Source organism: Balaenoptera acutorostrata, chromosome 1, assembly GCF_949987535.1.
Source record: "Balaenoptera acutorostrata chromosome 1, mBalAcu1.1, whole genome shotgun sequence".
Lineage (NCBI taxonomy): Eukaryota > Metazoa > Chordata > Mammalia > Artiodactyla > Balaenopteridae > Balaenoptera > Balaenoptera acutorostrata.
This window is the reverse complement of record NC_080064.1, coordinates 104,712,111-104,733,329: the sequence shown is the minus strand read 5'-3', so window position 1 is coordinate 104,733,329 and position 21,219 is coordinate 104,712,111. Positions and strand designations below refer to the sequence as shown.

At 44.0% G+C, this 21,219-nt stretch overlaps 1 protein-coding gene across 2 annotated transcripts in view; it reads right to left on the bottom strand.

Annotated features, from left to right (window-relative positions):
* MAN1A2 (mannosidase alpha class 1A member 2) overlaps window positions 1–21,219 on the bottom strand; it is a 219,503-nt gene that overhangs the window by 17,252 nt on the left and 181,032 nt on the right. Inside the window, exons 14-15 of one of the 2 annotated variants that reach the window (XR_009008393.1) lie at window positions 4,210–4,244; window positions 868–999 (exon numbers count right to left, since the gene is read on the bottom strand). The gene's annotated coding sequence lies outside the window, so the exon portion shown is untranslated. Of the gene's footprint in view, window positions 1–867; window positions 1,000–4,209; window positions 4,245–21,219 lie in introns of those variants that run through there. The other variant, XR_009008394.1, reaches the window with a different exon arrangement.

Below are 21,219 nucleotides of genomic sequence, written 5' to 3'. Positions count from 1 at the left end.
TGTTTGTTGGCCTCCTCCCAGCCCCACGTGTGCTGGCTGGCCCAGCTCCCTCAGAAGTGTCCGGCCAGCCCTGCAGGGGAGATCTGGCTGGGGAGACCCGCCCCACAGCTCCTGCAGGGGCTTCCAGAGGCAGGGAATATGGTCGTCGGTGAGGCAGTCCTACGGCCCACTGCCCGTCCCCCAAACTTCTCCCCGACTCGCCAGCCACAGGATCGAGGATTCATTTTTTAACATATACAATGTTCCAGGCATCAGGCTAGACCTTTGAGAGACCAAATGCAGTCCCTGCCTCGTGGAACTCACTGTCTAGTCGGGGCACCGACAAGCAAAAGGAAAAATCGCAACTCAGCCTAAAAAAAGCCACGACAGGGTACGTGTAGGCTGCTTTGGGAACACGCGTGGGGTTGAAGCAGGAAGGCTTCCCAAAGGAGGGGACGGAGCCTTGGATCGAACGGGGGCTGTGGAAGGGCGGCACTGCGGACGGTGAGGCTGCACCCTGGCTCGTCCAGAGAATATCTTGGTTGACTGGTGATGCCTGTTACAGAGAGAGAATAATGGCAGCACTTGTGCCAGATACCCACTGACCCTGTATTAGGCCTCAGCATGAGCAAGTTCATCAGATTCTTTCCAAAGAGCTGACAAGCGGAACTCAGATTATGTTGATTATAGCAGACACTTACGGATTATTTCTTATATGTCAGGCATAACCCTAGATGATTTCGCGGCAACCCTCTGAGGTAAGAACTATTTTTATCTCTCTTTTCTAGATGAGGAAATGGAAATCTGGAGAGGTTAAATAACTTGCCCAAAACCACAAGTCATCAAATGTCAGTGCTGGGAGGAACCTCAGTGATCACTGGTTGAAAGCCCTTCTTTTACAAATGAGGAAACGGAAGGCCTGGAAGAGACGTGTTTTGCGCCAGGTCATTCAGAGCCGGAAGGATGAGGAGCGGTCCCCATGTCCAGCCAGCTCGGGGGTGGGCTGTGGGCAGCCAGGGCCTGCGGAGGAGAGCCAGGCGCTGTTTAGAGTGCGACAGTGAGTCAAAGACCACTAACTGCCCCAAGCATCCACGCCGCCTTTTCCATTTGAATAATAAACCTCGCTGAGTTTCAGCAGGGCACGAGGCTGGTGCACTAGAAACTACATTTCCCAGGAGCCACTGTGGGATGCGTGACCATGTGACAGTTTAGGCTGAGAGATGTCAACAAAAACAACTCTAAGTCACTTCCCTAAAGACCAGCTAGCTGCACGCCCTCTGTCCCCTTCCTGCTGTCTGGAGAAATGGTGGCACATGGGGCAGTTGCCTTGGACACATCAGGTGTGGAGGGTAGCAGGGCTGCCCCACTACTGGTCCCTGGATGGCCTCTGGGTCTGCTCAGGAGAGAAGAGGGTCCTTGAGGGTCTCATGCAGGTGATGAGATATGCATCTCGGAAGGGGTCTGTGCCACTTCTGCCCTGAACTAGCTCCATGCCTCCACCCAACCACAGGGGACCTGGAAATCTAATCCCACCACGTGCCTAGAAGGTGGAGAGCCTTTGGCAAATGGCAGTAGTGAGGACTACAGCCTACTCTACAGTTCTGCCTGGGCTGGTTCTGAGAAGGGCTGCCCTTGACTCCATGAAGTCCAAAAGCCACAGTCTCTAGAGCCACGGCTCACAGACTGGCCCACAGACCAGCGTGGGAGAGGAAAGGCCTCCTGTGTTCCCTGGGCCATGTACCCTGGTGTGCCCAGAAGCTCCAGATGAATGCAGAGCTGTGTACCACCACCCCTCCTCCCCACGCCTTCCCAGCACCCAACCAGGGCCTGACCCAGAGCAGATGCTCAACCCAGGTGATGGATGGATGGATGAAGGGAGGCTGAGTGGCAAGGTGACAAGTAAAGGAACAAAGGGCTGAAGCCTCCCTCCTGCGGTGGGCATACCTGGGGCCTGTCTGCTTCCTTCCTGAGTCCAGATGCAGCTAAATTTGCTCGTAGGGTTTCTTAGTGGTGTCTGAGTATTAGATTGATCTGATTCAATTCCACAGGCACTGATGGAGCACCTTTCAAACGCCCGGCCCTTTTCTGGGCTCTTCTGGGGCAACGGGAATGGATCAAGCACAGCTCCTGCTCCTCTTGGCCTGGAAGGACTAAGAGACGCTTCCGAGGAAGGAGCCGCCCAGAGTGAAACAGCCCAAGCGGGACAAGACAGGAAGCAAGCCTGTGCTTCAGGAGCACTGAGGAAAGAGCAGTGATTTCTGCCGCCTGGAGGTGGGGGGGGGAGGGGGGGAGGGATCTGGGAGGACGTCCTGCAGCGGTGACAGGTGAGCAAGGAGGCCCTGAATGATGGGTGGTCCATAAGGGTTCGGAAAGGGAGGGATGCAGGTAGAGGGACCTTCCTGAGCGAAGCAGGAGGGTAGGCGCATGAATGCCGGGCTCTGGGTCACATAGGCAGAGCCAAGAGGGCTGATCACCTCTCATTTCCAGCCTGGTGAGAGCTGACCCTTCCCGCTGCCTTGAAGCGGAAGACCTGGGCAGACCTCGCTGTTCTCTCGCTGTTTACCTTGGAGACCCAGTTATCTCTCTGGGCCTCGGGTCCTTCCTTGTGAATGAGGGCCCCGAGCTGTGGTAAGCAGCCCAAGAGCCGCCACAGGAGGAAGCTGCGTGTGGGAGGCGTGTCTTTTGTCTCTGGGGGCTCTAGTGCCAGGTTCTCTCTACCCAGAGGGACTCTGGCACCTGTGGGGCCGGCTGGCTGGCTGGTTCCCTGAGGTCCCAGCCCTGGGGCCTGGGGCTCCTCGTTCTCTCTAAAGGTGAAGTGGTGATGTCAGCCAGGGCCCTGTGGACATTTCCCACTGGTTCTTCCTCCTCTTCCCAGGTGCTGATGACAGAAACGTGCCCTGGCAGCTGTGGGGAGAAAGGGCCTTTGACGAAGGGGGGCTGGGAGGGGCTCGGCTTTATTTGTTGACTATAAAAATGTCAGCTCCTTTGGGCAGCTTCTTGAATCAATATTTGCTGTTCTGAGGCTGAGTTTCAAATGCTCAGTAATCCGCTCGGCCGGCCTTCTTCCTCCCTCACCTGGGTGAGGACTCACCCACAGATATTTGGCAGGGCCCCTTACTGGCCATGATGGGCAACCTGCTCCCTGCCTTCCCACCCCATCCCTCAGAGGGGCTGCCCCGAGAGCTCTGTGGCCCAAAGGTAGCTCCCTAGAAAGGAGGGCTCCAGGAGAAAGGATTTCTGAGTTTCCTTTTGTTCATCTGAAAAATGGGCAGAATAATAACTCCTCCTGCCCAGGGTGTCATAAGTTCGAATCAAAGAAGGGATGTGCAAGGGTTTCATCAGTTGTCAAGCTGGGCAGCACAACAACCGTAATGACGACGACGATGATGATGATGGTGATGATGGGGAAAGCCATAAAGCTTTCCAGGTGTTACTGTGGGGCAAGTTATCCTGTAGCCCAGTCTTGTGGCAGTGATCTGAGAGCAGACAGATTCTGGGACACTTTTCCTTGGGAACCTCCACACCAACTGGTAGTTCTCAACCTCCCGCAGCTGCCCACTTGAGGTCTCTTTCTGGTAAGGGGCCAGAGGAATGTTAGTGGAGAAACATGGGACTCTGAAGGTAGATGGATCCTGATTCCCCACTTAGTGCTGTGTGCCTTTTGGCCAGTTACTTAACCTCTCTGAATCTCAGGTCCTCATCTGCAAGGTGGAACAAAGCTTACCCTGCAGAGTTAAGTGGGGCTCAGAGACAATGCACATAAAATACCCAGCAGGGCACCTGGCACTTAGTGGGTGCATCATAAGTGCTCATTCTCCTGTTCCACAGTTGGTGTCTCCCAGTCTAACACAATTCTCCCCCTCGCACATGGAATTTGTATGGGAAAACACTGTCCTGGACATCAGCCTGAACAACACCATCCTGAGAAACTGTGAGGCTTCTTAGCTGGCACATAAGCTCTCATTATACAGACTGCTTCCAAGTTCCTCTGTCCCTTGCCTTTGTTTAGCTTCTGAATTGGCTTGGCTGCCAGAGTTGGCAAGCAGCTTGATACCTGCAAGGCACAAGGGCAGGTGGAAGCCTGGTGTTTGATGCCAAGGGTGGCCTTGGGGTGAGGGCCACACAGCACCAGTCTGGGGCTCATAAACATCGCTGCAGATGGACGCAGGGCCCCCCAGACTCTCCCTACCTACCGCCATTTGCCATGAAGTTCTGACGAGATGGCCATACCTTTGAGGATGCATCATGGGGAAAAGTCTCATGTGCTAGAGGGAATAAAAAATTGTACCATTACTCCAGAAAACTGGAAGTTTCTTTAAAAGTTAAACACATATTTACCCTAATTTGATTTTATAGGGAACAACAACAAAACCACACTCCTGCATTTGAGATGTATTTTTAAATGTATCTTTTAAAATTGAAGTTATAAAGGTAAATGGTTGAAGAGTCAAATAATTCAGTATGATAAAAACGAATTTTCTTCAATTCCCCATTTCCCTTTACCAAGAGGGTTATCATTTTTCAATTCTATTAGTTGTTTCTTTTAGGTTTTTTTTTTCAGTTTTTCAGATTTTTCAGTCTAATTGTTTCTCATCAGAAGATGAGAATTTAGGTCTCTTTAACCACCACTACTACACATACTGGTATCTCTTCCCCCACCATCCTTCCGGTACAGCTATATCTCAAATTTTGTTGGATATTTAGTATTCATAATATTATGACTGAGCCATGTGCTATAGTAGTATTATTTTTCCTTCCTTGTACTACTTTTAGTTTTTGTTGAAGTTTCTTGTTGAGTCATTTGTTCAGTTTTAATCTTAGGCTACGTCCTCCAAAAAGCAGAGTCTGCAGTAGGGATTAAAGTGCATAAACCTCCTTTGGGAAATGCAAATCCAGGTGGGTGAGGATGAGGGGAAAGGAAGGGAGGCAAGGAAAGGTGGGAAGCAATGCAAAGTGGTATGTTATCAGGCTTGGCAACAAAAGAGCCACTAAGAGACACAGCAGGTTGCTCAGCAGGTATGTTCACTTGCACCTGCCATTTCTCCAGATGAGCCATGCCCAGTGTCCTCTATGGAAAAGAAGAAGAGAGAATTTATCTGTCTGGCTCCTTCTTCTCTCTGGTTTCTCATTTGGTAAAATTCGCCCCCTGTGAATTTATTCCCTTGTACTTCCAGATTGCATTATCCAGTTCCTTAGTGGGCTGCCCACTTGGGATACCAGATCCCACACCCTGTGGTGTAGTGTTTCATCCAACACTGGAAGTGATGGAAGGAGACGAACTCTGGGAACTGGCTAGTTGGCCCAGCAGCAGGAATAGCCAGAAGAGGCTCACAGAGTTTGTGTCTGATACAGTTTTCCATATACTTATTACTAAATGCAAGCCCAGCTCTCATCTGTCCATCTAAAATTCCCTTGAACAGTCGAACCCATCAGATTTTCTGTCAATTTCCACTTCCTGGAGCTCTGCCTCTGGATCCTCCTGACCTGTTCTGTTTGGGACTGGCTGCTAGCTATACCTGTTGCACAACAATTGTCCTAAAATCTCCTTTCACCATAATTTGGAGACTTTCTTCCTCCCTTTCTCAAGTTGGAACTCCTGTTTCCTGAATCTCAGGTTTTCTTCTTTCTTGGTTTACACCTTTGTTTTGGTAGAAGACTGCCTAAGAAATGGGGCATAATATGCATAGGGTGCATACTAGTTCAATTTTGGCCTTGCTATGAAGCCTCAGACTTAAAAAGGCCAAAGACAGGAATAGAGACACAGACGTAGAGAATGGACTTGAGGACACGGGGAGGGGGAAGGGTAAGCTGGGACAAAGTGAGAGAGCGGTAGTGTATATATGGACATATATACACTACCAAATGTAAAATAGATAGCTAGTGGGAAGCAGCCGCACAGCACAGGGAGATCAGCTCGGTGCTTTGTGACCACCTAGAGGGGTGGGATAGGGAGGTGGGAGGGAGATGCAAGAGGGAAGAGATATGGGGATATATGTATATGTATAGCTGATTCACTTTGTTATAAAGCAGAAACTAACACACCACTGTAAGGCAATTATACTCCAATAAAGATTAAAAAAAAAAAAAAAAGGCCAAAGAGCCAAATGCATGCTTCAGCATAATTTCTTGCATTCATGAGTTTGTAATAATCAATAATCATGCGACCTTGAGAGTAACTACCATATATAATTAGTGCACAAATGTCAGCAATATGATAAGTCATGCCATCCAAATTACTGTTAATATTAGAATATTCACCTTCAAATATAAGTAATCATTTTTGATGTATTTTGGAGAGAGAACCTCCTTGTGTGTTAATTCTACACATTAGTTGAATATAAATATTATTGCAAAATTGAAATACTACCATAATTAATGAATAATTTTGTGTACAATAACAATTATTTTAAAAATTCAAATAGGGAATTCCCTGGCGGTCCAGTGGTTAGGACTCCGCACTTTCACTGCCGAGGGCCCAGGTTCAATGGTGGGGGAACTAAGATCCTGCAAGCTGCGTGCGGCATGGCCAAAAAAAAAATTCAAATAGTTAAAGATATAGGAAACAGATTGTCAATTGATATGAAGTGTAAGAAAGAGTGGGTTAGAAAAATAACTATAGGGAGAAATTTCTGAACCAAAAATGTTAATAAAAAGCTAAATACTATAGAAAAGAATAATAGAGTTTAGATTATAGCATGACTCGAATCATTATAGAATGGTCTGATATACTAGCATTCACAAAACTAACAAATTCCAAGAACTATTTTTAGCTTTGTGTCACTTAATTCCATTTAGGCCAAAGATATTTCAGTAAAATTTGTCACGGCTTGTGAGGATGTACTTTGTCCCCTCAACATTCCATAAGAAAGAGAAAAACTCCAGAACCATGTACAACATCATCCATGATAAACCATCATCTGTCTAAATACAGTATATAAATAATGTATAAAAAAGAAAATTTTTAGGAAAAAAATGAGGTAAACAAAACATATTTTCTTCTCACTGATCAGATTTCAAAGTAATAGACATCACAAGAGTGCTTTAAGATAGTTTTTCATAGTTTTGAGTCCTAGGAGGTTAAAAACGTAAACAATATACTCGATAGAAGAACTGAATAGAATGCCATTAATTTTCAGTAATTAAAGATGATGTATTTTTGAGATTTGTTCAAGCTATGATATTAGAAAACTTACTCCTAATATCTGCTATGCAGAAAAGACAATATTATCAGTAATATTTCTGATATATGCTTACTTTTGATTAGTATTTCCATGGTGTACCTTAATCCATTTTATTGCTTTTGACATTTCTTATCCTTATATTTCAACTGAATCCCTTGACAGCATCATATAACTTAGTTTTTTTGTTTTTTACTCCTTGCTGACAATATTTGCTTTTAATTGAAGCATTTAGTTCATTTATATTTAATGTAATTGTTGAGGCATTTGGATTTAAATGTCATCTCATCATTTGTGTTTTGTCTCACCTGATCTATGTGGCTTTTTCTCTCCTGTCTTCTATTAAGTTAATCAAGATTTTTTATTAATTATTTCTTTCTTCCACTCCATTAGCTTTTATTTTTCTTTTCATGATTACCCTTTGAATTTACAACAGGTGTCTTTGACTTATTAAGGTCTACCATAAATTAGTACTTTACTAATTCCCACATATGGTATAATACTGTGATATAATAAGAGAGATAAATTTTGGTCTTCATCCCCAGCTCCTGGTCAGTGCTCCTAAAACTCTTTATAATTTCCTAAGTGATAAAGGTGCTAGGAACATCTTTCGTCCTAATATTTGGTCTTTGATTTTGGTTCCTGACAGAGATTTCCTAAACCCCTTGGAATTTCCTGGGTGATAGGAGCATCTTTTGTTCTAATGAGGTGACTCTTGGTGGGCTCCTGGATAGCTTCAGGGTGGAGGCTGGGTCACCAGAAAGACCAACCAATGATTAGAAGCTTGGAAATTTCAGTCCCAATCCCCTCCTCCAGGGAGAAAAGAGGGGCTGGAGATTGAGTTTATAATCAATTATGCCTACATGATGAAGCATCCATAGAAATCTACATGGTTCAGAGAGCTTCCAGGTTGGTGAAGACATTTATGTGCTGGGAGGGTGACATACCCCAACTCCACAGAGACAGAAGCTCCTGCTCTCAGGGCCCTTCTGGACCTCTTCATTTATCTCTTCATCTGTATCCTTTATCATATCCTTTATTATGTAACAAACAGGTAAACATAAGTGTTCTCCTGAGTTCTGTGAGCTCTTATAGCAAATTATTGAACTTGAGGAGAGGGTCTTGGGAACTCTTCATTTGTGGCCAAGTCAGACAGACATGTGGGTAACCTGGCGACCCACAGTTGAGATTGGCATATGCAGCGGGGACAGTCTTGTGGGGCTGAGCCCTTAACCTGTGGGGTCTGATGCTAACTCCATGTAGATAGAATCAGAACAGAATCAAGTTGTGGGACACCCAGCTGGCATTGGAGAATTGGTTGGTGTGAAAAAAAATCCACACATTTGGTGACCAGCAGTATTGGTGTGAGTAGTAGTAGTAAAAGGAAACTGGTGTTTTTTTTCCTTTTCATAAGATAAGGACTTAAACATTTTAATTCCCTTTACCTCCTCTTGCTTTTTGTATTTTAAATATACATGTATTTTCAACCCAACAAGAAATTATTGCTGTTTAATACAGTCAATATTCATTCAGATTTACCCATTTATGTACCCTGACCATTACTCTCCAGGCTTCCATATGGGATAAGTTTTCTTTTTCCTAAAGAAACATTTGTTTTAGTACAGCAGCAAATTCTCCCAGGCTTTGTCCCCCAGAAAATGTCTTTGTCTCATATTCAGTTTTGAAGGATATTCTAGGTTTCCAGTTATTTTCTCTTCAACACTTTACCAATATCATGCCAGTATCTCCTATCTTCCATGGCTTTTGTTGAAACGTCAGCTATTGGTATTTTTGTTGCTCCTTTGAAGATGTATTTTTTTTTCCTCTGACTGCTTTTGTCTTTGATTCTTGGAATTTTCATTCTGATGTATCTATTCTTTGTATCTATGCTACTTGGATTTCATAGAACTTTTAAATCTGTTGTCTGAATTTTAGAAAATTCTTGGCTAGTGGCTCTTAAAATATTGCTTCTGTCCCATTCTTTCTTCTCTCCTTCTGAGACTCTAGTTGCATTTATATTAGAACTTTCACTATTTCACATATATCTCATGCTCTTCTTTATGTTTTCCATCTTTCTTTTCCTCACTCTTTGCACTTCAGTATGAATATTTTCTATTAACCTGTCTTCCTAATCATGACTTCTCTCTTCGGCTGTATTTAATCTGCAGTTAATCTGTGTAATGCTTAGTTTCAATTATTTTATTTTTTACTCCTGTAACTTCCATTTGACTCTTTATTTTTTTATTGGAATATAGTTACTTTACACTGCTGTGTCAGTTTCTGCTGTACAGCAAAGTGAATCAGCTATACATATATATATATCCCCTCTTTTTTGGATTTCCTTCCCATTTAGGTCACCACAGAGCACCATCCATTTGACTGTTTTTATAGGTTCCAGTTCTCTGGTAAAATTCTCCATATTGTCATCTTTTCTTAAAAATATTAATCAATTATTTTAAAAATCATGTCTGATAAACTCCAATACCTGGATCATCTGTGAGACTGTTTATATTGTAAGTTTTTTTTTCTCTTTGATTTCAGTTACGTGGTTCTATTTTCTATCTTGAATGGTGACTGTTATGTGTAAAAAACTGTAGAGCAGATTTGAGGCTCTGGATGATGTTATATTCCTCTGGAGGGGAGTTACTTTTGCTTTCTGATAGAGTTAGAGGAAGGACAGGTTATGTTAATCCAGTGTGGGGTTGTACTGCTTCAAGGTTGGGTTTCAGTCTTCTGTGAGCACCATCTATTTCTGGTTTACCCTGGCTCCCAGAGTCAGGCTCTTGGGGGTCCTAATGGGAAATCTGGGGTGTTTATTAGGGCCTGTTCTTGGTAATCCCAGGACTCACATCTTTTTTTCCTCAGCTTTTTTAGACTACGGAAAGCTCTGTTCAGCTCCCTATCTTCTCAGTTCTGTGCTGCTCCTAAATTGGCAAATGCGCAAATGTCTCCAAAGAAAAGCACTGCAGAATACAGGGTTCATCTCGATGCATCTTTCTTCTCTCAGGGATCTGGCCACTCAAGTCCCAGGTACCTTGTATCTAGCTCTCTGATGCCTTCAAAGAGATGCATTTTTGTATTTTGTCTAGCTTTTATACTTTTTCTTGGTGGGAGAGTTGATCTGCAACAAACCACCCCACCATTTCTGGAAGTAAAAATTTTCATAATGTTATTCAGTGTGCTACTTCTGTAACCCGTACTTCAGTATTTAGATAAGCAGAACCAAGCAGAAGAGTTTGTTTTTTAGAGATTGTCACCACAATGGATTAATGATGAATGCTTGCCAAGGAGTAAAACCAGGAAGTGGGGGTAGGAAAGAGCAGTCTCACCAAGAGAATGGTGAAACTGATAGAAGACATATTCACAGAATAGAAAACCAATCTTTAGACTGACAATAGAAAAATCAAAGTGAAGAAATTACAAGCAAAAAATGTCGTGTACATCCTTAAGTTGTGTATTAAGAGTTATAACAGCATATTTGAACAGAATTCTAGGCTGAAGCAAAAAGATAGTGGGCCATTTTCATCATTCTTCTTCTGTAAAAGAGAAACTACGTGACTTTGAAATTGATCTGCCATTTACTGATATGAGATGGTCAAACAAGTTGGAACTGCAGCTCTTACATATTAAAAATGACTTGACTTTTTAAAATGACTTAATATTGTGTGTCAGGTAATAATACTAAGTTGGTGGGATTTGCTAACACCCAAAGGTTAGTTGCAAAGAAATAATTCATTTGCTGGAATCTGCTGGAAAATAACCAAAATAATGGACCTTGAGAGGGCAGACTTTTCTTAAATTATATCTGTTGAAATCCTCTTTTCATCCTTCTCTAGGAAAGATGCTGAAATTAATGTGCATGCAATAAAATCTTAGGTCCAGATGAAAAAATTTTTTAACAACTTTAAAACTCCATCATCTTTGTTTATCTTTATTTTATTATTTTTTTTAAATTTTTTGGCCACGTCACGCAGCTTGTGGGATCTTAGTTCCCTGACCAGGGATCAAACCCTGGGCTCTGGCAGTGAGAGCATCAAGTCCTAACCACTGGACTGCCAGGGAATTCCCCAGATGAAAATTTATAGAAGATTCTGAAACCCAGTTATGTTACTTCATGTCCATACTTGATTATCCCAGGTTTAAAGAAATACAAATTTAAGTGAGAACAAAAATCTGAAGTTTCCTTATGAAAATATCCCAACAGTACAAAACTTCAGTTTGCAGGACTGCTTCAATCAAATGACATCTTCATCAGCAACCAGATTTTCAAGTAGGACTTGAAATAAGCAGTACCTTAGTTACACCAGAGAAAAGAAAAGATTAATATGTTGGGAGCATCATTACCATCAGGGGTACCTTGTGCTGGCGAGGAGACAATAAAAATAGCTGCTCTTCTAAGAAACCTCAGTTGAAAATGAGCATCTGTTTGTAAGACATATATAATGATCATAGGAGTAATCTAGCAACTTGATGTGCTGACAAAATATCATTCCTGCATTATAATGCAAAACTTTAAAACTTGACCTCTAAAACGTTTAATAATAAAATTATATTACTAAGTAAACTCTAAAAATAAAATTTCTGGTTTAGTCATGTGTCTCAGAAGTTCATTCAATAATGGGGATTTTTGGCTTCAGCCAATTACCAATTTTAGCTTGCTATTCTTCAGCATCTCTTATTAGGTGGTGAATTTTTAAGACCTTGCTTGTCTGAAAATGTCTTTATTTTAGCCTCTTGCTTGATAGTTTGACCAAATATAAAATTCTGGGTTGGAAATAATTTTCCCACAGAATATTGAAAGTAATGTTCTATATGTTCTTGCTTCCGGGGTTACTATTGAGAAATCTAAACCTATTCTGTTTCTGATCCTTTTTATCTGACTTTTATCCAACTGACCTTCTTTAGAAGCTCTTCAGATTTTTTCTTTGTTCACAAGTGTTCGGAAATGTCACAGTTTCACATATGTAGTCTATTTTCACCTTTTGTGATGGGCACTCAGAATCCTTTCAATGCGTAAGTTCATGTTTTTTAATTTGAAGAAATTATCGTTATTTCTTTGATGATTTTCTCCTCTATTTCCTCTCTCAGGAACTGCTATTAGTTGGATGTTGTGCCCCCCGCCCCGCAGGAATTGCCTTCCGCCTCTTGAACTGAGAAATCTGTTAAAACCTAAATGCCAGGTTTTATATTTATCTAAAATTTTTCCTTCTTTGTTGGAAAAACACACAAACCAAAGAAGAAAGACTAGTGGGTGGGGCTGGGTGGAAATATCGGCTGGAGTTGGCCAGTTTCCCTTCCACTGCTCCCTCTTACCACCAAAACAAGCTCTCACACCTGACAGCAGAAATAGTTGGCTCCACACCAGACAAGCTGGTTTCCATTTTCAGCTTTGCCACTTACCATTGAGTGATCCTGGGCAAGCCACATCCATTTCTAGGTTGGTGTCTCCTCATCAGTAAGAGGAAATGTGAGAAATAATAATGCGTCCAGCCTAATAAAATAATAAGATCTCCTCACATGTGAAGGACTTGTGAGAGCAGGGTTTTTGATATCATCCAAGCTTTGTTCAAGAGGGAGGAAATCTTACTGCGATAACATTAGAGCTGGTAGTTTTAAGATACTGTGTGTGCGTGTGTGTTTCTCTCTCCCCCAGTGTTTTTCTAGTTTCTGAGAGAGCAGAGTCTCAAATGACAATTCCAGAGACAGGGTTTCAGTGTGACAATCTGACAACCTCCTCCCTCAACAGCAGGATTAGAAGGCCCAGGCTGCTTAGAGCACCAACGATGTCACTTGTAAGTGAAAAAGGGTCAGCTTCTCACAGTTCCGGAGGCCTTGACGTTGAGCTCAGAATTCAGCTCTGGTTTCGGCACAAGGGCTTATGTGTCCCTGTTTGAGATCAGAGGCCCGAGGCTGTCATTCTGACTTTAAGGGCAGGGCCATTTGGGGCTTTATCTTAGGATAACTGACATGTCTTTTTCATCTCCCCCACCCACCCTGCCTACCCCTGCTGTCACTGCCAGAGCCTCAGCTCGGGCCCTCATCATTCCCAGCCCAGATGATGGTGAAGCTTCCTAATGTTTATTCCTGTTTCCTGTCTTGTCCCTTAGTCCACACTCCATGGTCCAGGCAGTCTCATCTTTCTAACGCACAAGTCTGATGAGTCACTGTCTTATGTTAAACCCCTCAATGGGGGCACTTAACTTTTCCATGTCCTCATCGTTTAGTCTTGCCTGGCGTTAATAGCCTATCAAGGTTTTATTTTAACCTGACAATTTCTGGTTTTCTCCATTTTTGCCTTTTTAAAAAATTCATCAAGTTATTTCCTTTGTTTCTTTTTTTTCTCTCTCTTTACACATTTGGAATGTTTGCATGCTATTTCTGGTCTTTCAGTGGTTACCTTCAAAGTTTACCATACATATTTAACTTAAAGTCTTAAGGTTGAACTACAACTTCCTTCTTCTCCTAGAATTCAGCTCTCTTCCTCCCTCTCTGAACTCACATAGTGCTGTTTAGAATATTTTTTAACTCAGCAAAGACATTTTTGAGTTTATTGATATAGTTACCATTTATTTGCTTCCCATTTTGCCTTGTACGTCATACCATCCTGTTGACATCACTTTCTTCCTTGAATTTTATTCTTTAGAATAGCTCTCCTGGTGGTAAACGCTCTCAGTTTTGTTTCCTATATATAATTTGCCCTTATTCTTGAACAATACTTTTCGAGAAGTACACAAATCCAAGTTGACAGCTATTTTCACTCAACCCTTCATGGTCCAACTTCTGGCTTCTACTGTTCTGTTGAGAAGCTAGTGTCATTCTAACTGTCCTTTTCAAGTGATCTGTCTTCTCTTTCTGGCTGCTTTCAAGGTCTTCTCCCCATCTTGGATGTTTTGTCATTTCACTACAGTATGTCTAGACATGGATTTCTTTTTATTTATCATGCTCCCTGAAGTTCAGATCCAAGTATCCCAGCTGCCTGCTCTGTATCTCCACTCAGCTATTTAACAGCATTTTACACTTGCCACGTCCAAACTTAAGCCCCGGAAGTCCCCCGCCCCAGCATTACACCTCTTGCTGTTTCCCTATACCAGAAAGGTCAACTCTACTTTCATTTCTCAAATTGAAAAGATTTCACAAGTCCTCCTGGCTTCCCCCTCTTGACCTTTAACTGTTTATTCTCAACCCCACAGTCATAAGCATCTCTTAAAAACACAAATCAGATCATCTGAGTCCGTATCCAAATCCTCCAATGGCTTCCCATCACCCTTAGAACATGATCCAAACTCCTGGTGTCGGCCCTTCCAGACCTGGTCCCTGCTTGCCTCTCCATCCTCATTCACTTGCTATTCTGCTCATTCATGATGCTCCTGCCACGTGGCACTCAAACATGTTTCTACCTCTGCCGTTCCCTCCGCCGGGAGTACTCCTCCCCCACAGCTCCCAGGCTTGTCTGCCACTTCATTCAGGTCTTTGCTCAAAAGTCCCCACCTCAGAAAAGCCTTCTCTGACACTGTATTTGAGATGGAATACACATGCCTTCCCCATTTGTACTATTTGTCTCCTCCACCCTGTTTTAATTTACAACAGTCATCATCACTGACATTATGATATATTTATTTATTCACTTGTTGGTATCTGTTACCCATCCCTTCCCTACTGGAATGTACGCAAATTGTTAGGCCTTTATCTGTGTTATTCATTGCTGCATCCCTGGTCTAGAATGGTGCCTGGGACATAAATATTTGGTGAATCTCTGGATGAATGATTAAATGAATGGACTTGGCTGGGAGGAGAAAAAGAGGATAGGACAGATAGAAGAGGGTGCAGAATTGAGGAGGGCTGTTTTAACTGTCTAAGGCCAACTTCTTCAGAATTTCCAGCCACGTGGTTTTACTCTCTCTGCCCACAGCATGTCATGCCTTTTTATGGCATGTAATTCACCTTGTAGTTCGGATATATTTAGACTGTGACCTTCTTGAGAACAGGGACTGTATCTTATTCACCTCCACACCCCTGGTGCCTAGCCTAGTACCCGCCATATAACAGATACTGACTCAATGCTTGCGCAGTTGAATTAAACCCATATTGGCTCGGCTAACTCTAATTAAAAATGTCTTTAGCCTAATTGTTAGTCACTTTTGCCTAAAAACCCAGATTTAAATTCTACTGACAAAAAGCCTAGATGGAATGAAGCCCTTTCCAGGGCAATTTTCCTGATTCAAAGCAACCTGAGAACAAAGTTGAAATGACAATATAGTGATAGGTCCGTAAGGGTAGGGACTAAATATAACTAATCTTTGTAAACACTCCAGTAACTTGGCACTAATGATTACTGAATGTGCTTTGTAAATAAACAAAAGTTGCATGAACGAAGTTTTAAAAGAGCCTCCTCCCTCTCCCATTTTCTTTCTTTTTTTGGTTTCCTAATTTGCAAATTATCTTCAAGGACAGTATCTAGGACCCATTAAAGCTAGATTTTAAAAAAAAATTCTAGCTTATTTTAGGAGGAGGCTGGTGGTTCTCAAGCCCAAGAAGGAGAAAGCTATGGGAAGCTCAGTCGGCGGCTAACGTGTGCTGGGTGGTTTTGCCCTTTGCATCCTCTGCTCTCCTGATATTGCTGGGAAACCAGAAAGCTTGTCAACCGAGGTCCCTTCTGGCATCTCCTGGGTCCTGGAGAGGCCAAGGAGGACCCTGCCTCTCTGTTCTTCCTTTTTAAGAAACTTTGCTGGCCTAGGAGCATAGGGGCAGGGCTCTGGGTGAAGTCGGCGGTTCTCCTCTGCAAGCGCTCTCCCTTGGTTCCTCCACCAAGGGAGGCCGAGTGGGCACAGTTGATCTAGGCGCTCAGCCTGAGCTGGGCTGACAGGGAGCGTGGGTGGAGGAAGAAGGAAAGGACTAGAGTGAGCGACGAGTAACATCTGCCCTATAAATCATAGATGTTTGCCAAGTGGAAAAATACCCAGGCCTCAGAATGTTTCATTTTGTGCTTCTTGTTTCACGAAAGGGGTCAAGTGTAACGTGCCATCTCCGCTGGAGCCAGGTGTGAGTTGCTTTCCTCTGTCCTCCACAAACAGGGCTGTGTTTCCCAGTATTTGGTCTGCAGTGTGCTGGGCCCTGAATGCCCAAAGGCAACGGCACACACTGCGTCACACACGGGTGCCCTCTTCAAGAGAGTATCTCTGACAAGCCTGGGAAGCTTCCAGCAGTGTCTCGTCCTCTCCTCATTCCTGAGCTCTTCAGGGACTGCACCCCGGGCAGCACAGCTCCTGTAAGCCACGGCCCGAGCAGGGAGGGACCTCAGGGCCACACGGGCACCCCAAGGAGCCCTTGAGGGCGGAGGCCGGCCAGGCTTCTGAGATCTGTTAGGTGCAGATCCCCGTGGGCAGCCCAGGGCTCCAGCTAGACTCACCCGGGCCTGGCAACACGCTTGGACCAGGATGGGGAAGAAGGGGCCCACCCAGCCCTGAAGGGAACTGCAGGATCCCCTCTACCTTTTCCAGTGGGCTCTCAGGGAAGGCTGGCTTCATGCTTAAGCTAAAGTGGCCAGCGCTGGGCCCGCAGGTGGACTCCGTCAGCCCGTGTCAGAGGTGGTATGGCTAGCGGTTAGGAGTATACGCTCTCATTTCAAACGACCATGGGGAAGCTACTTGGCCTCTCTGAGGTTCTGTCTCCTCATCTGAAGGTGGGAGTGATCATAGTACCTACCTCATGCTGTTAGGAGGATTATATGAGACGATGTCTACAATGCGATTAGCAGGGTGCCTGACATTTTACAGGGGCTTGGGATACAAGGGCATTATTGTTAATCTGAATGAGGAGAGCCTGAATTATAGAGGGATTTATAGTCATCACAGGATGTACGGCAACGACCCTCTACCTATAAAAGCGGTGGTAGACTGGGAGTTGTCGAGCAAGGCTGGAGCCAAGTGGTGGGTCTGTGAGTGAAGCCCTGACTCCTTGGCCTGGGCTCCCATCCAGCAGGACAGCTGTTCAGGAAGCAAGGCTGGTCTGAGCCTCGGCTGGCCTGGCCTAGTGGTGCCATGTGGGACAAGCTACTTAATCCTCCCAACCACCCTGTGAGAGGTATGTATTATCCCATTTTTCAGATGAGAAGATTGAGACTTAGACATGTTGGATTTGTGGTTCGTGGTCACCAAGTGAATATGCCCCAGACCTGGGATTTGAATCCCTAGTGTTTGACTTTATAGAATATCTGTCTTTTCTGTTGTTGTTTCTTGCCAGCACTTAGAACTTCCAAATTTTAGGGGATCCCTTACTACATGATTCTCGATGGGCAGAAAGCTCCTTGCCCCTGCCAGCCAGAGTAAGCAATTGGACCCTTCTCCACTGTTCACCAAACACAAACTTCCAACCTCACATGAGGCTGCAAAGCAAGGGGCCACTAAGAACAGGTCTGCGATAGTCCCACGATGGAAGCTGTGTCTGACAGTGGCCTCCTGCCCAGGGGTTTCTGTGTCCTGGCTTCCTGAGTCCCTGGTTCCCACCCAGTCTCCAAGCCTGTGCCTCGAGCTTTCTGCAGCTTTGCCCTAATAGGAATTGCAAAATTCACATGTTCAAGAACAAACTTCTAATTTCACCCCTCCTAAATATTAATCATTCCCATTCTGTAAGTGGGAACTCCATCCTGCCGGGTGCTCAGGTCAGAAACTCTGCAGTCAACCTTGCCCTCTCTCTCTTTCACATTCACCCCCACCCACGAACAGATCACGTCAGCTTTACCTTCAAATTATAGACCCGATCACTGTCCCCACCACTGGTCTGAGTCACTACCATTCCTCACCTAGATTATTTCGGTAGCCTCTAAACTGTCCCCCAACAATCTGTTCTCCACACAGAAGCCAGAGGACCCTTTACAGGCACAGAGCTGATCACGTCGCACCTCGCTCAGTCTTCCAGGGGCTTCTATCTCACTCAACGTAAAAGCCAAACTCTCTACAGCAGACACAAGGTCTCAGGTGACTGGGCCCCTGTCACGTCTTGGGTCCCCTCCCCTTCTACTCCCCCCAGCTCATGCAAACATGTCATGCAGCCCTGCCTGGAAGGACTGGTTGCTCTAAAATGTAATCCCGCCTTGCCTCAGCATCTTAAATATGATCATATTCCTTTTCCTAGAATGACTTTCCCTTGTGTGTTGCAACTGGACTCCTACCACGTCCAACAAACTTCTCATTCCCGAAAGTTCAGTCAAATGCTTCCTCTCTGAAAGCTCGAGTGAGGATGGTTTGGTTCCTTGGCACTCTTTCTTCACCACCAAGTAGCTCTGCCTGCTCCAAAAGGTACAAACCCAGCCCTCAAACCTAGTATTTGCTTAGGAAACTCACTTCCCCTGCTTCACAGATGGGGAAGACTTGATCAGGGCTGGTTATCGGTAATCGTGTTGCTGTCACATCCTCCTGCCTCCCCACTAGCAGCAGTTTCTCTTTTCTAAACTCCGGGAGCATTTGGTACACACCTTTACTGGAAAACATAATTTCTGGCTTGCCAATCTATCTTCTTCTAGCCCAGCAGATCCACAAGTTAAGTGTCAAAGTTGGCTCTGTATCTTCAGTGCCTTGCACGATTCTTGACACACGGATGTTCAATAAACGTTTAAAGAAAAAATAATTCCAAAAGGACTTAAGCAGAGTTGTATAAATAACTGCGAGCAATTAGCATTTGACTTATAAAGTGTCATTAAATACACTATTTCACAACATATCGATTGTCTATGTGAGCTAAAATCATTCGTAGGGTTCAAATTAGAATTTTTCTAGGTCTATCTTCTGGTATGAGATGTTTTTCATCTTCTAATAAGTCTTACCTATTAGTTCAAAGCCAAAGGGAGGTCATATTAGGAAAGAAATGGAAAAGTCTTTTTTAGGCAATATTTGTCTTCTGTTTGGCAAACGTTTCATCACTGACTTGGTTTCGGTGGGGGCATGAGCCGAGGAGTGGGCGGAACCCTGTGCTGAGGCTGCTGTAGGTCCCAGCAATTTCTTAGTAACAGGCTTTCCTGAGCAGCCAAGAGCTGTGGCATCTGTACGTTAATCAACGCCAGGGTGTTTTGAAAAACTTAAGCAAGAGGTTTCACTGCATCTCAACCCTCCCAGGCTTCAAACAGCTGAAGATTAAACAAAAAAAATTTTTGAGATTATCACCCTGTGGTGGCATACATTTCTGGCTACTTACTGCTGAACTGTTTCAAAATACTGTGCCCATGCTAATTTGTTTTGGAGTCATCCAAAGTTTTGATGAGTATTTTTGAAAGATATTTCCAGGGGACTCCCTTAACCTCTCCCTAAATAACATTCATTTTGTGTATCTCATGGGCTCCTTGATATTGGTGGATGACTGAACCTAGACTTTCAGAAGGGACAGCCACTCCTGGGATCTTGGTGGGTGCCCCTGCTGGCCGACCCTGGCTCATGGACAATGCGATCTCAGGGCCTGAGAAGGACTGCATGAGAGGACTGTTTTATGGATCTCAGTGAAATGGGTGTACTTTCTCAAGTTCAAGGCTAGTCTTCCTACCTGTGCTTTGGATCTCATATCCCTTCCTTCTTCAGGTATCTCTGTCTTATCAAATAGCTCGTTTCCCCCTTACCTTCAAACTCTACTTCCTTGTGAAATTCAATTCGAATGTCTGGTTCTTGAAGAATCTTTCTTGATTATCTCCTCCCCTCCCAAACCTATCCTAAGCTTGATGAGATGCCCCTCCTACTCTGCCCCTATAGTATGGAATGCATTCCTCTCTTAGAGCATTTGTCACAGTATTAAGCAGGCCAATCCCTGTTTGGGGATGGAGATTTTATTTTGATTTCTGTATACTTGAAGCTTATTAGAGCTTCTGGAAACAGCAGGTAAAAGTTCAGTAAATGTGTGTGCTATATAATAACCATATTAATTATCTCATGAATCACATGCAAATTTTCTAGTCCAAGTTCCTCATTTTATAGAAAACACACGGAGGTCCAGAGAAGTTGAATAACTTGACTAAGGCCCTACAATCATTCAGAGGAAGATAATAGACTACAATTTTGGACTCCTGACTAATTGAAGATCCCTGTTCCTCCCACTAGGCCCTTGTGATATTCTGTGTACCAGCTGCACTGTGTATTTCCCATAATTGCATAAAAAGGACACAATATATGACATATCCGTTTTCTAATGTTTAGACTTTTCTTAGTGTATAGGCTTTTTTTTTTAACATCTTTATTGGAGTATAATTGCTTTACAATGGTGTGTTAGTTTCTGCTTTATAACAAAGTGAATCAGTTATACATATACATATGTTCCCATATCTCTTCCCTCTTGCATCTCCCTCCCTCCCACCCTCCCTATCCCACCCCTCTAGGTGGTCACAAAGCACCGACCTTAGTGTATAGGCTTTGATAAAGTTTTTGCTGCAAGAAAACTCCAAATCAAGACAAATGGACCCTTAAATGGGGCAGCCTGATCTGGTGGAGAGTACTGAGGTCTGAGAAATGGGTGCTTATTCGACAGATATATAAGTTGTTAAGTGCGTTAAAAGATGACTACCATACTATGTCCTTAAACGTCTGACAAGCTAGTAGGGGACGTAAAGGCATGTTCACACATAAATGTAAGGTAGTATGTGATAAATCATAAGAAAGTTAAGAATAAGAACAATGGATGGGGCTTCCCTGGTGGCGCAGTGGTTGAGAATCTGCCTGCTAATGCAGGGGACACGGGTTCGAGCCCTGGTCTGGGAAGATCCCACATGCCACGGAGCAGCTGGGCCCGTGAGCCACAACTACTGAGCCTGCGCGTCTGGAGCCTGTGCCCCGCAATGGGAGGGGCCGCGATAGTGAAAGGCCCGCGCACCGCGATGAAGAGCGGTCCCCGCACCGCGATGAAGAGTGGCCCCCACTTGCCGTAACCAGAGAAAGCCCTCGCACGAACCGAAGACCCAACACAGCCAAAAATAAATAATAAATAAATAAATAAAGTAGCTATAAAGAGTATTACAGTTTAAAAAAAAAAAAAAAAAAGAACAATGGATGTACAAATGTGGAAGAAATCGCTCGAAGTTAGGGAAGTTAGG